This window comes from Bombus pyrosoma, linkage group LG14, assembly GCF_014825855.1.
Source record: "Bombus pyrosoma isolate SC7728 linkage group LG14, ASM1482585v1, whole genome shotgun sequence".
In the NCBI taxonomy this organism is placed as follows: Eukaryota; Metazoa; Arthropoda; class Insecta; order Hymenoptera; family Apidae; genus Bombus; species Bombus pyrosoma.
The window spans coordinates 10,608,999-10,625,260 of NC_057783.1; the positions used below are offsets into that span (position 1 = coordinate 10,608,999).

At 36.0% G+C, this 16,262-nt stretch overlaps 1 protein-coding gene and 2 long non-coding RNA genes across 15 annotated transcripts in view; all 3 read left to right on the top strand.

The window, feature by feature from the left end:
• LOC122574853 (furin-like protease 1) overlaps window positions 1–16,262 on the top strand; it is a 230,282-nt gene that overhangs the window by 90,156 nt on the left and 123,864 nt on the right. The gene's annotated exons all lie outside the window — the stretch shown is intronic.
• LOC122574861 overlaps window positions 1–16,262 on the top strand; it is a 55,837-nt gene that overhangs the window by 25,208 nt on the left and 14,367 nt on the right. The window contains exon 2 of the long non-coding RNA XR_006319217.1: window positions 11,203–11,344. This is a non-coding gene — a long non-coding RNA (uncharacterized LOC122574861). The remainder of the gene's footprint in view (window positions 1–11,202; window positions 11,345–16,262) is intronic.
• Window positions 6,254–10,345, top strand: LOC122574860. Of its 4 annotated transcripts, none has more exons than XR_006319214.1 (3): window positions 6,254–6,707; window positions 6,778–7,044; window positions 7,126–10,345. It is a non-coding gene; the product is annotated as an uncharacterized LOC122574860 (long non-coding RNA). The 4 variants fall into 4 exon arrangements; XR_006319215.1 differs by having other exon boundaries at window positions 6,254–6,423; window positions 6,483–6,707; window positions 6,778–10,345; XR_006319216.1 differs by having other exon boundaries at window positions 6,308–6,394; window positions 6,483–6,707; window positions 6,778–10,345.

Below are 16,262 nucleotides of genomic sequence, written 5' to 3' on the forward strand. Positions count from 1 at the left end.
AGGAGCAGTCATCAAGAGTAGGTTGTTTCTCCGTCATACGACACTCCCGAGTGGTGGTATGATTCAACCAGTCATTCGTCGAGTACGGTCGTCTTCCGTCCCACGAAGTTCAGGGCTCGTGGTCCAACCGCCGGACAAGACAGAATCACATACGCAAAGTCAATCGTAGAGTACAGTTCATCTTCGTCTTACGAAGTTCAAGGGTCATTGTCTTGCCGTCAGACACGACATAAAGTCGATATTGTGTATCATATGTATAAGGGACAGTCTCTTAATAGTTACGCATCTAATAAATTCATACAGTCCACTTTGTAATCAGTCTGTCTGGCCTGCAACTCCTTTCCTCCGTCAGCCCGCTCACAACTGCGAGTGTTCAAACGCGTACAATAATAGACGGTAGTTGACCGTGTTGAGCAATAGAGAATGATTCCTTTGCCAGATTCTAAGACCTAGGTTAACTATATACACGATTCTATCATGAAAGTTACTCACTAAATTTAATATTAGGCAACCGGATATCGATGAATAATTAGTAAGCGATTCTGAGATGATAATGGATTCTGCTTATTTTATCGTCTTGAACCATCGACTCCCTAAAGTGTGAAAGAAGTAAAATTTGGTCATGTTTGCGTAAAAAAATTTTCTAAGACAGTAGAATTCTAAACTGATATGTTTCACAAATTTTTAGATTTGACGGAATATATATTCGGAACTTTGGTCCGTAATATATTTATATAGGAATGATAAACTGTATAGCGAATCATTAGAATGAATAATCTGGTATCGTTTTAGCGTAGCGGATAATTAATTTCGGCTCCGCTTTGGCATTTCGTTCGTGAGATGCTCGCAGCTGAACTTGAATGCAAATGCAACCCGATCGTTGTTCTAAACGAATTCGACGTCAGATGGTACGACCAGCCACGTCGAAGTTTATCGAGAGTTAAGCCTTAAGTCGAAAACTATGTTACTTACTAATGAGAAGTGCAAACCGAGGAACGATGGAAATTACGCGCGACCTACCTGAGGGACGATAGAAACTACGCGCGACCTAGCTGAAATTAATTATTGTTGAACCTATCGTTGCGTTGTAACTGTCCCATTCGAAGAGAATCTAACGATTCTAAAACATCTACCCTACCGTGGATCGTGTTTTGCCTCGCTGATGAATCACAAGCTATGGGAACGTTACTGTATGTACAGTAACTATTTGGATGGTAGATATGGAAATTGTGAAACTGATTCGTGATCATATCGAGGGCATGTGAAAGAGGCAAATGGTAGTACGTAATGAAGATTATATTACGTAGTTTATATTTCAATCCAACATTTATTATGCAATATTTTATACTCATTATATTTTATATATTTAATTTCTATTTATAAAATAACACATGTTTTGATAAACTCTTTATTATAATTTTCTGTTATGTATAAGACCAAATAATTTATGTAAATAGTATTAAATTGGAACGAACGGATGAATAGTGGTTATAAAATATTCGTGGAAATTAATTATCCATATGTATATTAAATAGTGAATGTGTATTCATATTTAAAAAGAACAAAGTTAATGTCTGGTCGATGTTTATTATTCATGTTTATTAATTGTTAAAAGAATTTGATGAACATGCATACGCAATACTGCCATAATACAATTTTAATGATTTTATTCGTATCTTCATCAAAATTATGCATTAATTTATGATATAACTATTAGTTTACCATTATAGATATATATAGATATATTATTATATATATATATATTATAGATACTGTAGTTTATTATTAGTTTATTATTATAGATTAGTTAATGATACAACTATTTAATACCTGTTTGAAACAGTATGCGAACTTTGAAACGAAAAGCTTTGATCTAAAAAGATCTATCTAGTAATTAAATAATAAACGACAAGCTAAGCAGATCGATAATTCCTATCGAATCATAGTACTACTTTGTTTTGATGGATCAACAAAATTTCAACTCCGTCGTGTCGACTACTGTCAAGAGTGGAAAGATCTAGAAAAGGAAAAAGGGGAAAGAGTGAAAATTAACAAAGATTTCCACGTTCAGATCTGTCGACACAAGTTGCTCGACAGTTAGTCCACGTTCCCGTGAACTATAAAGTTGAACGGCGTGCTTGCCTGTTTGTAAGTATATATGTATAATGATAAAAAGTTTTGGACGTTGCACGGAGAAAGCCTCGAGCGCGATAAGGGGCCACGTTATACGTCCACAAACGGTTTCTCGTTAGAAACGGGTAATAGCAGACAGTGTTACCCCGTGAAAGTTGCAGTAGTACATAGCATCCGGCAGAAAGTTGCATGCTCCGTAATTGTAACAACTCGCTCGTATAATAATAAGTTTCCTGACGACGTAATTTACGTCTCGAACGTCCACCATATTCAAAATGCCGATAGACGTTGATTCATCGTACTTAGTCATTGCTCGATGACAGCCATTGTGGAATTGATCTTTATTCTGAATCTAGCAATCAAATTTCTAGGACTTTCGGAGAAATTCGTATAAATGTATATGATCTGATCATATGACATTAAATATTTCAGTATCGGAGAGGCGAGTTATAATCGAAATAATCTCACGTGGTTACGATAACATTATTATTTAATCTATTTAATTTATTAATAAATTATTATTAAATTTGTTATTTGTTATTGCATTAAATTTTCGGTTGTGTAATATTATGTCTGACTAGTAACATTTCGATACTACTTACTCATTGTCAGATAGTTTAGTCAGTCACGTAGAAAGATCTAGAAAAATCGCATAAAGGAAATGGTATGTTATTTTCTTGCGATCCAAATGTATGTATGTAACTATCTATTTTAAATGCAATTTATTCTATGTATTCGTTTTATTTTAGACTGGTTTATTTAATTTTGAAATACGATTAGAAACATTTTGTAGGAAATAAAACATTCGTACGAAGTAAATCGGGAGAAGATTGTCTGAGGAAGAGAAACAACGGTTTACAGTCGACGTATAATGAATAGAAAATCGAGCAACGCGGCTCTCCTCGACTCAAGATCCATCTCGGATCTTGTGCAATATCTTTTCCCTCGTCCCTTCATTAGGTAGTGAATGATGCAATCTACTCATTAAGCCAAAGAACGGTGACGAAGCTCGCAATAATGACTTGGCCCAAAAGATTATCAAGTTTCCCATTATATCGCTATAGTATCGTCTGATAGCTAATTGACCATCTCTAGCCATTGATGTTGCCTGATCGATTACGCCTTGCGATGCACATACGTTACGATGACGTAATCTATCCTTAGTTACTTGGACAATTAATAGGCCAAACTGGAAATTTAGTCCCGATATAATTTTCATTGGAAGATATTTCACGTTTCTACCAGAATTTTTAAATATACAAACTTGCTTAACGCTGCAACATTTATCAGTTTGGGTAAATTTATGTTTTAATTATAAAGCGTAACATAAAGTACTGGTCAACTTTTTTCAAAACATTTATTCCAACTGTTGCCGAAAAAATCTGATCGAAATATTACAAATATTTAACAATTTTTTTCAATAACAACTCAACTTTCAGATTTTAAAATTTTACGAAATACCGCCCGTTCTGTAATATACCCGAAAATCAATAAAAATTTAAAGTGGAGGCATTGTTGACTGTCTGATTTTGCATAGAGGAAATTGTTTACCCAACGACGTGCAAAGTTTTGCGTATGTTGGTACAACGTCGCGTTTAACAGATAGGAAATCTTGGAAAGTTCTTGTTTGTATGGAAATTGCAATTTACGAACGAGTTTCTGTGTTAAATTTGTTAATAACACGAAACGAAGTACGGATATATTGTACAAACATAGTAAATCTATTTCATGTGGTTTAAACAGTGTTTATAAAGTTTGGGCATTCTCTTAAATCTCTCGAAAATTACAGGTTACGATTTCATAAGTTCTTTTATACATACATACTTTACACGAGATGAATTTCTTAATTATTTTTAGAAACTTTTTAGTATCCCAGTAATTAGTATTTCCAATTACATTTATGTGCGACCTAATAAATGTCTCGCATTATAGATTCTCATTATAGGCTACAACTGATTTAATTCTCATGCGGCTGGTATCGGTATAAAGCGATATTAATCATCGTGAAAACTTTCTCTGACAATCGCGTTTATTCCATCGTGTTTCGCTTATTTCAATGAGTTCGAACGGTTTTTGAAGCAGCTTTTATACAGCTCTGTTTACATGCTATCGATCGAGTACAAGGGAAATTGAATTTAGGATATTTCAACGAAAGGCTACGCGTTGACTGCGTACGCGTAAACATAATTTGCATGAAACGATTTCCCTCTACGAACTTTCATCATTATATTCTCGATTGGCCGAGATTTTAATTAAAAATTTTGATGGAGAACTAACTAGCCATTCCATCCACTTTGCCCTGATATTACAAGCGAACATCTCTGATTACTTACCTTCATATTCCTAAATGTTACGGTATGTTTCTTTTTTTTTTTTCCAGCCTTATATAGCTCCCATTTTATTACAGTTTGTGCGTCTTTTCGCACGCAATCAAAAGTTATAGAATATGTTAATAAATTTAACGAAATGGAATAAAAGTCTGTCGCTAACCGCAATAACTTCCAAAACTCTTTTCTTTCGCTTTTAAACCGGTTAAAACGAAATTTCACCCATTATTCTTCAAGCTTCCTTATAACATACTTTCTTCAAGAACATTTGTTACGCATTGATAAATCTACTCCGATAGCTATTGCAATTATGCTACGAAGATAGAACTATACAAAATTATACAGAACTTTTTGCTATGGTAAAAGAAAGGAGTAAAAATATAGCATTCGATATTATATCTTCATTCTCTTGAATAAACTCATATCGTATAGAAAAAGTGCGAGCATTCGAATACCGTTTAAATAGAATTTGCTAAGGAGACGATAAACAACAGTGGATTCCAACTGGGAATCGAACGTTGATAGACATCTATCAATATATGTCGACGTATAATATCGGCTCGACAAAAATTTGCAGACGGTCCTGGGCAAAAAATAGTGTTTTAATCTAATAATCTAAAAACCGCTTCGATCGATGAGCCTTGGAATCCGATAAACAGCTTTTCATTTGCTCCACGGTATTTCCGCCAGTCAAATCGGTAAATATTTAATCATCACACAAAATTGAAAGCCCGATCGACGTATGCTGTTCTTCATCGTGCCGGTGGAAAACACCGCGATCGAACGAGTTTGTTCTATTTTAGTTGTTTCAACACCGACACGTATATATTTATGAAATGTTTAGTTATTTGTCCATTTTTTTCTTTTTTTCGGTTGCCTTGTCTTCTTTGTTATTTCTTCGTTTTTTATACAGATTTATCTTTCTACTATCAAATTAGGGAATTGATGCTATGGGAAACATCCGAAGCGAAATGTTTGTTATTACTTAATGTGTTAGTTTGCGCTTGGAAAAATTGAAAATATCTCTTTGAGTAATTTCGAGTAATTTATCTTGACACACGGAAAAATGCTTGATTACCATAAACTAAATTTTCTGAATACACCATGAACGCTTTTCCCTAGCTATTCTTTTCTAGTCCCCTAGAACTTCCCCTACGTGGCTGAAAAAGGGAAGCGTTCAATTATCCAGGCCTGAACCACGATCAGAGAGACACGTAAAGCGACCATAGGAAGAAAAAAGAATCGCTAACAGCACAGCATGGCGAGGGTATGTACGCGCGACAATACGCGGGGTAGAGAAGAATACAAGGGAAAAACGAGCGAGGGGATGGAAAAAGGAATCGTGTCTGGCGCACACAGGAAGGAGGCGAAAGATTACAGTGTCCGGGAACGAGGGTGAAAACGGAGAAAACGAGAACGTCGGTTGACAGAGGTTGTACGACGACGAGAAATGGGTGCATATACGAGAGGACGGCCGAGATTTATGGATTTCGAAGCAAATTCCTGGACCCGAATCCGTACACCGAATAATACTCGCCACTGTCCAATTGATCCGGACAGTCGGTGAATCCGTCCACCTAAATTCTCAACACAGTCCTTCTTTTTTCCTCCCTTCTTCCTCGTTTTATATGTTCCTCGCTTGATTCTATCCTACAGTTCTCCACAAAATTTTTTGATTTTATATTACTGATTTTATAGCGGTGGATAAATATAGATTTAGAATACGCTTACGTTTACTTTTAAGTTTATTATTCCAAACTAATCGTTAATTATTTCACAGCAATCGATTTGTCTATAGGCAATTGCCGATTCTTCAATTAAATATTTCGTAATATGATATACATAGACAAAGACACCTACGGATAAAGTTAAAATAGTCGTAATAGTGATAGTAACAGTAATAGCGAAAACGAATCATTTTCAGTTCGCAAATGGTACAAAATTTTTGCACAATACTGTATAGGTGTGTTTGCGTGTGTTGCGTGAATGATAACTGCATAGCGAAAACGGACCTCGTTTTAGGTGACAAGTCGATGTAAACTACGATACGGAAAGATCCGGTGACGTATGGAGGGACAGTTCCATTAATGCTGTTCTACAGAGCTTGTCCAGAATTAATCACCGGGTCACCATTCAAGCGTTCCTTGGTTTGTTACGGTTTTTTCCGGGAATTTACCGTTTAACACCGTCCAACCAAGTAACGGATGCGCAAGCATTTTCGTCGTTCGTACGTAATTTATGGGATAAGTAAGTGCTCCGTTGCTTGCTTTCGTGAATATTATTTTTTCATCGTTTTTACCCGATTCTCCTTTTTCAGAACGCATAAAAGTCGAAGAAAAGGTTTTAGAAATTAAAAGTAACGACGCTTTAAAAGAGATTGAACGAAATTGCAAGTTGGAGAAGTAAGACTGAGAAAGTAAAATTAATATTATTCCAGTTATAAAATAGTAACGATGAAAAAAGATTTTAGGACATGACATTTAATTTATAACAGACTTTCGTACGACGATAGAAGCCGATATAGCGAGTTCGGTGATATATAGCTTTAGAGATGGATGATTGATGGTTTAAAGGATGTTTAAAGGTAAAGTTTGGAAGAGATTTTTATATTCCGTAGCATAAGCAGAATCGGAGATCGTTACTGATTTATAAGATCATTTTTCAGGTCAGTCACTTTTATCCTGCGATAGTTAAAAAAATTAAGTTCTTGAGTACTGCTAAATCCTAAATTTACAACTGTAAAATTCCATCGTTGACTTCTGAAATTTGTATCATCGATTTGATAAAGTACTGTTTGCTGTAACAGCAGCTTGGTGTTTTATTTAATCGTATAGCTTTACCTCGTTCTTTAACAGAGGTTTCTACGGATCTCAATTTCCAGGTATCCTTAAATATATTGGAAAGTAAAAAGGTGTTGACGAATATTTTCTAAAATAATTTTTTGGTATTCTCGATAAAATTTTTGATAAATTAAATTTCATAAAGTAAATTTTTTGATAAATTTTATTATCACCTTAATTTTTACCAATTTTGGATCCAATCGATTTTGGATACAATCGATTCATCGATTCCATCTGGGTGTATCGTGTCCATCTTTTCGTTAGTCTTTTCCTCCGAAAGATCGTTATTTGCAACATGTTCTCATTGCACAACGGTATCGTCAGCAATTTTCTTTTCCCCGAGTTTCTTCATTTTTTCGTTTGATTTCGTGTTGGTTGGCAGCTCCTCCCAATGCACCCTTCACCGTGCGCAATTTTTACTGCAGTTCAAACCGTGCCACCCATAACCTATCATATTCCTTTTCGACGTCCGAAGAATCATGCCAGAAAAATGGAAAAGAAGAGCTACTACGTTCTTGGAATCCGCAATGTGGCACGCGAACTTGTTGAAAAGTTTCGAGTTCGAATCATATTTTAGTTGGTTCTTATCTTGCATAGAACCTATCTTGCCTGAATTTCGTCGTAGATTTAATGGCAGTTCAATAGAGAAGTCCTCTTGATCTCGTAAATTTTAAAAGATAATTTTAGAATTAAAAATTTGAGAATTACACAGTGCAAATTCTTAAATACGATATGAAAAATCTTCGTCGGTCGAATAATCACAAATATTTTTGGAGAAAGCGTTTAAATTATTGAAGCCTGCCATAAACATTATCTTCACTTGACTTTCCCAACGTAATCTTTCCTACCTCCGACATAATTTTCTATCTATTTATGCTCTTTCTTTTGTACTCTTTTCCCAACTTATCCCATTTTGCTGATTTCCTCTCTTTGTCTTGCCGGAATCTTCTCGCGAGCAGCATGGAAAGACCATCCCTGCGTCGAGTTCATCCGAACTTGTTTGAAATCTTCGAAACGAATACTGTCAAAACTTCTTTCACGGGGAGACTAACTTCGCCGGATCGGTTAATTAGTGCCTCGAAGCTCGACAAGCAGCGATGGAAATTGGAGTAACATGTTGAAGAAATCCATGGAAAATTGATAAACCGCTACTACGATATCGTTGAAAATTGAACATCGAGAGGAATATTTAAAATAAACAAATTTAATCTCACTATTTTGGAGGAAGAAAATTATGTCAACAAACCAATATGCATTTTATAAATGTTACAAATTTTAAATAGACTCTCAGGATTGTTTTACGTTAGAAAATTCTTTAATCAAATATCAACCTTGACAAGTTCTCCAAATCTATTTGACGCGAAATCACAACGATATTCGATTAACTGAAATCACTATAAAACACGTTCATCCTGATTGGTATCTAGAAAAAGGAGGCTTAAAACGCACAGAAAAGAAGAAAGAAATAAAAGTCGGCGTGGCGGTAGTTGATCCACCGACACGACGATCGAATGAAGCAACGATGCCATTCATTCGAATAACACCGGAAGATTTACTCGCGACGGAGCTTCCTTTATTTGCAGCGACTTGGTCTTCCTGGAGCTACCATGGTAAACTTTATCTCCACAGCAAAACGAGAAACTTCCGCGGAGGCAAACGAACGAAATATAAAAGGAACCGTTACGCGAAATAAAACTAAAGGAGCGGGAATGTGAACACCGAGGGTATGAATGGTGAAGATGGAAGGGATTGAATAAGAGAGAGAATGGTGGAGAAAGGCAGAAATTGAAGAATGCAACGATGCTGAGGGAAACGGGACTCATTTCCAACCGATCCCACGGTAATCCGCAAGCGTTTTCCGACTGATTGACATTTCCTCGATTTTCTACTACCCCGGCGTATCGAACATCGCCTCTGCTACTGTTACCGACAGCTTCGTCCACCAAAAGTCTCATCTCGTATTAGAACATTGGCCACCTTATGCTTGTTACGTTAGTTCTGTTTTACGAAATCTCGAAATTAGTGAAGGGATGTCGCGTATTAATTTTTTACTCTTGTAATGCCAGTCCCCCAAAAAAGGTCGTATAACTATAGCGATAAACAGAATTTTCATCGTTCCAAAAATTTGATACAAATCAGCATATGCGAATCATTCAAGTTTGAAACGCATTGAGAAATCTGAGCGCGCGTACTCTCGGCTGTAAACTTGCCCGAGTTTCGGTTAGTGCTTTCGAAACGATTTGCCAGGCAGAAAGCCGTAGGAAAAAGGCAGAAAAAGTCGACACAAGATCCAAAGTTGCCCGAAGGAGAAACGTTTTACGCGTTTCACTCCTCTTTCACAGGGGAGAGCATTTTTTTCCACCTCTTCCACTTGCCGTTCGAAAAACTCCAGGAAAAAAAGGTATGGCGTTTCGTGAACGATCCTACGCAAGGTGTCGCTCGCGCATTATCATGCCATCCATACGGACAAGTTTTATGGAATAGTCAAACCGTTACCGTAGAATCGAACCAAACGAGATTTCGTTCGTACCGATACGCTGCGAATTCGAACCGCGAAAATGAAATTTATGCCACCAGAGAAATAAAAACGTATGCCTGCTTGGCTTCCAAGTTATAGCCTCGAATCTGGTAGTCGTATTCGTGATATGCAGTTCTCAAAAATTTTATACCTTTTTCACGTTTCTCCGGATCGCTGTTCATCCCCTTAGAGTCGAGACAAATGGAAATAGTATAAGTAGGCGATGTCGTAAAGGAACGGTGCAGTTTGTCAACCTGATTTAGGCTTTGATTTACATTGGTTGCGTTTGATGTGTCAGTCATTGCGATATTTAATTATTTTATCTTTGTTATTACAAATTATGCAACAGAGTTTACTGTAAATTAAAATATTTGAATTAAAAAATTCTTGTACCTATTACATAGATACATAATGAGCATGTCTGACTACAGTGTGATTTTTCTACTGACGTTCTCAAGTGCTGTACAACGTTCAGAAATATCTGATATGTCATGTATTTCTTAAAAGGTGATTTATACAAAAGTAAGTGTAATTTTGTGTGTATATCCGATGATCCTCTTCTGCGTTACTATAAACAAATGTCACTACATTCGGAAATAGAAGCCTTGCCAGAATAAATAGTTTGTGTAAGGATCGCAAATAAATTTTTAACGCAGTATAACCTATTTCTCTCAAATAGATATTAAAATTTCAGTAGTATTATAAAACTTTTATAACAGTAATTTCTCCAGAGAAAAATCTATATTTCCGTAAAACATTGAGAGTATTGTGAGTACCGTAAAGCAGTAAGAGACACGTTATAATTTATATCGTAAAGTAAGATTTTGCCGCAATTGGATGTGATGGAAGAAAAAGCAAAAGGAGGAGAATGAAGGAAGAGAATGATGAAGTATTCATGTTACAATGTCTCGAGTAAAGTTTAAAGTTAGCTTCGTGTGGCAATTCTCTCTTTTCTTCGCTTGTTGCTTTGCCTGTTTCTCCAGGCGGCGTTTAAAATTTCTTTGAGTTCGAAAAGTACGAGTTACAAAACCACTCACCAAATTTTTACTTCCCTGAAACTTTCCCTACAAACAGCCATTAATTGCTCGGATTTCTAATGACCGTAAATTGAATTGTGCTTTGTTTGTAAAATAATTTAGCTATGCTTCAGAACCTTGACTACGACGTTAAAATTTCGCGTTACTGTTTTAATTGTTTAATTGTTTAAATTGCGAATAATTATTTGTAGACAAGAGCGAACAACGAAGAACTAGAAGAGTAACGTAACCATAAGTAATAGATTTAACTCGATCGTCGAACAGTGACAAATTATTCTCTTCTTAATTTAGAGGTAAATAATTAATTTTTACGTAATTTTAACCTGTTCTAATCTTCTCTGTTCTAGGTAAGAAAAACTTACACCGGCGTTTTTATCGAAAGCCTCATTCCGGTTCTCGAATTTTGAATAATTTGCTCGTGCAATTGGTGTCGAATAACAATCTCCAACATATCTCCAAAGTAATTGCCGATCGGAGAGGATAACAAAGGTATGTGTTCAAAAGCGTAAGAAAACGTTCATTCTTCTACACGTATTATAATCATAATATATTCATCGTATCACAATACAAACCTTGTACCGAATTAAATCTATTTGTGCCATTTCGGACGGTGCAATTCTATCTTGGATATTTTCTTCGATCTTCCTTCTTAACCAAGGCATATATTATGTGTTTATGTATTATGTTCCCGTGATTAATTCTGTATGTATACATATATATTCCTCGAACTGCCACAATACAGAATTAATTACTGATGCCCATTATTAAGTGCTAGTTATCCGACAAATAAATGGAATCGCCCAATACCGATTTTAATACAGGCAATTAAATACAAAAAAATGTCGCACAATGTTTCTAATTGATGAACAAGGGTCATTTATAGGTAATTAGCTCAATATTATCGTACGTGCAATTACCATACGATACGAAATGATATGAAGCGAAATTTTGTGGAACAAGATCAGATTGAGTACCGATACGCTAAATCGAAACTTAATGATGTGTACGCAATAGGCAACGGAAACGGAAGTTATGAAAGAAGCAGCAGCAAATCCAATGGCTAGAAAAATGGCGATAAACCTTTAACAATTTGTATACGTCACCTTCCTTTCCTGTTTCCTTTTCTCTTTTTCTCACTTTTTCTCTGTACGAGGCACCGATGCGATTGCGTGAACATTATGCACATGGAAAATTGAAAAATGTCACAGAGCGCCGCGACACCAAACTTGTTTCGCTTGTTTCTTGTCGAATGACATTAACATTTCATTGAAATACAGACACAGAGAATTTGCGTTTTACGCGAAAAAGACAATTAATTGCACGTTGCGATATCGGAATATTCCATAATATTCGAAATTTGAAGTAGATTGAAATTGAAGTGATTTACTATTTTATACGAGAAGTCAGCATTATAGCACAGATTAAATTCATTGTATCTCTCGAATAGAATTTTTAGAATCACCATCTTCGCAAGGTTAAGGAAAACGCGGAGGAAGAGAAACGAAGATAATCGAATGGCGTAATCTCAGGAATATGATTGCGACCTTAATTCGGCAGGTTCAGTCTCTGCCCGATTTCAATCGAATTTGACAAGTTCAATCGCGTACGATCTTCGTGAATTTTTCTTTCGCGAAATCTTCTAATTTCGAAATTATCAAATCCAAAGAGAATGGAGAAACGGGAATTATTTTATTCCGATGGAAAATGTTCATCATGTGTCAAAAGAGAAGCAAGTTCTATTAAACGGTCCATAATAACGATTATTTATTAGGTGTAGAAATGAATTCGGTGTCCTTTTAAATAAATTAATCATTTATTCAGAAAGAAACCATCCTATCTTTATTCTTCAAAATATTACTTTCTTCTATCTTCCAGGCAATTGCTGAATCACTGAATGAAAAAGTGATGGTGACTTTGATTCAATGAAGTCATTGGTGCTTTTTTGCATCTCTTACAAGAATTGGAAGTGTGTATCTGCTAAATAGTCTGGGAATATTTGAATAGATGATAGTTCATGGATAACAGCCCAATAGCGTAAGCCGGAAGGTTTTCCAGTCCAAAGAACAATGATATTTTTCGCCTCTTTTGCAACGTCTAGCCGAGCGTTATCTTGTTGCAAGGTGATTTGTCGTATCCCGTGACCAGTAAGGGTTCTTTTTCTTTCAACTTCGTCATGCACGCGAACGAGTTGTTGTTTGTAACAGTCGGCATTGACAGTTTAGCTAGGATGGAGCAATTCGTAGAACACTATTCCCTTCATATCCCACCAAATGTACAACAAAAGTATCTTCTCGTAAATATTTGGTTTCATATTTGAATTAGTCAGTTCTCCGAGGGAACCAACACTTATTTTCGTTTACAGTTGCGATATAATACTCATTTTTCATCGCACGTTATGATTTTGTGCAAAAAAATCCTTCTGTTTGAATGTTGTTAAGAACAATGAAGGCGTCTCGTGTCGTCGTTCTTTGCTACGCCAACTAAGCTCATATGGTCATCTCACCTAACCTTGTTCAGTCGATGACAAATTGCTTCCTGTGTTGCCTTAAATTGCACTACCAATTCTTGTTGAATTTGTGCAGAATTTCCACACGGCAGCAGCTCAACCTTTTCGTCCTCAAATATTTTTGGTTGGTCGAATCGTGCTCGATAAGAAAGATCAAATTTGTCGCTCCGAAATCTTCGGTACCATTTCTTAACGGTTTTATGTGTCACTGCGCCTTCACTCAAAATAGAACAAATCATTTCTACGACTTCGGCAGCAGCTTTTTACAATTGAAAGGCAAACAGAAGACAGTGTCAAATATGAATCCTGTCAGATACCATTATGTTTGCTAACTGCCTTTTATTTTTGATCAGTTATCATCGTGTGTTTATTAAATGTGAAGTCTGGTATTGCATCATCATAAAATGGCGAGAAAATATTTCAATTAAAACCAGAGTCATAAATAATTTAATGTAAAAGCGCTAAATTAATGTCTACACTCGATAATTCTAAATTACACTAAGGACACATTCAAGGCAACAAAGTACAACTTTTAATTAGCAACTATGTATACTATGTATATTATATATAACTTCAAAGTACGAAGCAATTAACGGCGTACAATATAATTTCGTAAACGATGTGGATCTCTTAAATAGATTTTTAATTACCTTTCCTTTTTTTTAATTACCTTTTATGTACTTATAATGTAAACATTATAAAACACTAATTTGCAATATCTTCCCATCTCAAACCCAGAAACACGAAGAATCAATTGTATATCGAGGCATAGCTTGAAAATAGGACACTTTTCAGATTTCCATCAACAAAATCTAGAATCATTCTTTGCAAAATAGGTAAACTGCAAACGTCATCCAGACTATAAATTCTCGTTCTTTTTGATCGGTATTGTCAATTTTTTGGCGAACGTTCCTATTTTACGAATAGCAATTGCTCTCTTAATTGGTTTTTGATCTATCGCTGAGAGTAGGACTGTATTATCCGATACATCGAGATTTCAATTGAAATTCTCATCGAGTTAGCTTCCAGTCGACGTGGTCGATTAAACGACATTGACTCGGTATGAGTGACAAACGTAGACAACCTGAATAATCCGGATTGAGTTTGGATGATAAGGTAAGGATAGGGAGTCTAGGAGTCTCTAGTGGAGACGAGTCGAGACGAAGAGGAGATCGCTCGAAATTTCGGAAACCAACCATGCTAATCGCGAGTCAGACCTTCTCGAAAGAAACATTAGCATGCTCTGATTCACTATCGATTGCGCAATATCGTTGCTAGCCTGGGATAAAAATATCCGATGCGAAACGCTTTGTGACGACGTCGAGCAAAGTGTCCCTTTAGGCTCTGCGAAAAAAGTAAAACGACCTGTGTCTATATTAAAAATCTGTAAGAGTGTTGATGCCTTTTCCCTCGTAGTTCTCAGCGTCTCTTTTCTTTTCCCCTTGGGCCATAGATTTTTTTCTGCTAGTCATCAGTGATTTCTTTAATATCCTTCTTATAATTTTAGAGACGATGGAAAACATATTATATTACATCGAATTCTTCTTTAATTCTAAAATATTTAATTATCTATATAGTGTCAAAGTTTCAACATACGTATGTCACACGTTACGTTTGAAAATTTTTATTATTTTCTCTTTATTACAAATTTTAATGAATATTAAATTTATATTCGTGTAGAATTTATTTCGTCTATTAAATTACTATTATTGCGAAGGGCATAAATGAGAGGTTTCAATTAGCAACATTCTCAATTCCACGCTTGTTGCAATCGGTATTAAAGCCAGTGATATTCTAACAGAGCTGGATTGAAACTCGATTAATGGGGAGATGACATTTAAGGTGTGCATCGATTTTGTAATAGAGAATGTACGATCTAAAGGTCAGCAGATGGAAGAGCGTTTATATGCAGTACGATCCTCAGTGCGTTTGAATATGTGTTCCAACATGTGTAGAATATCGATGACTAAACTGTAATTAAATCATTAAATGTTCCTAATTTAGGGCGCATTTAGGAAAATTAATATTTTGTGAGAAAAAGGGTTCCTACATTACTAGAAATAGATACATTTTCTCAACAATCTTTTCAAGTACTATTTTTATTAGATTATCGGAAAAAGACAAAAACACCATTCTTTCCGATGTAAACATCCATTTGGAAGGAGACACTTCCCTGATACTCGCCGCTAAATGGAATCTTCTCATTGAAAATTGCATCCTTTGATGCATCACCTGACACTCGTTTCCTCCTATATCGCTGTTATTAACTGATCGAGAAAAAAGCCAGAAAGATGATCCACTGAATAACGCATGAGTGTAGCACAGAGCAAAATGTTCAATGTTTAATCGTGAAGAGGAGGTGGTAGGGTGGCAACAGGATCGATGGCACAAAAGTTGGTTTTAAATGTAGTGTAAAATCGCATCCCTGTACCAGACAAAAACGCTGACGAATAAAAAGTCTGTATACAGATAAGATAAGCAAGTCTGGCCACGTAAGTTATACGTAGTTCATAAGGTAGCGTGAGTTACCTGGCTAGCTTGGTTAAATCAACAGGTAGCTCCTGTCAGGACCGTATCTTGGGAATAGTTGGCGGAACGTTCAGAAATTGAGCAGACTTCCTGCATACCGAAATATTCTTGATCTGAATACAGCTCGCCGGATAATCTTATTGAATTTCCAGTTGGTTTTTACCGAGATTTAACGAGGTAGACGTTGGGACGTGACCACACGACGTTGATCGATCTCTCGAAGACACGTGGTGCATTTAGTGTTTCGCATGGCTCGATCGGGATTCGGCGAACGAGCCAAGAAAAACGTGAAAGAGATCGGTCCTTTGATAACCGAGCTCCGATCGCAGATTTGTGAACTTGCGAGCGATTCGATAGACTTGTCGAATTGAA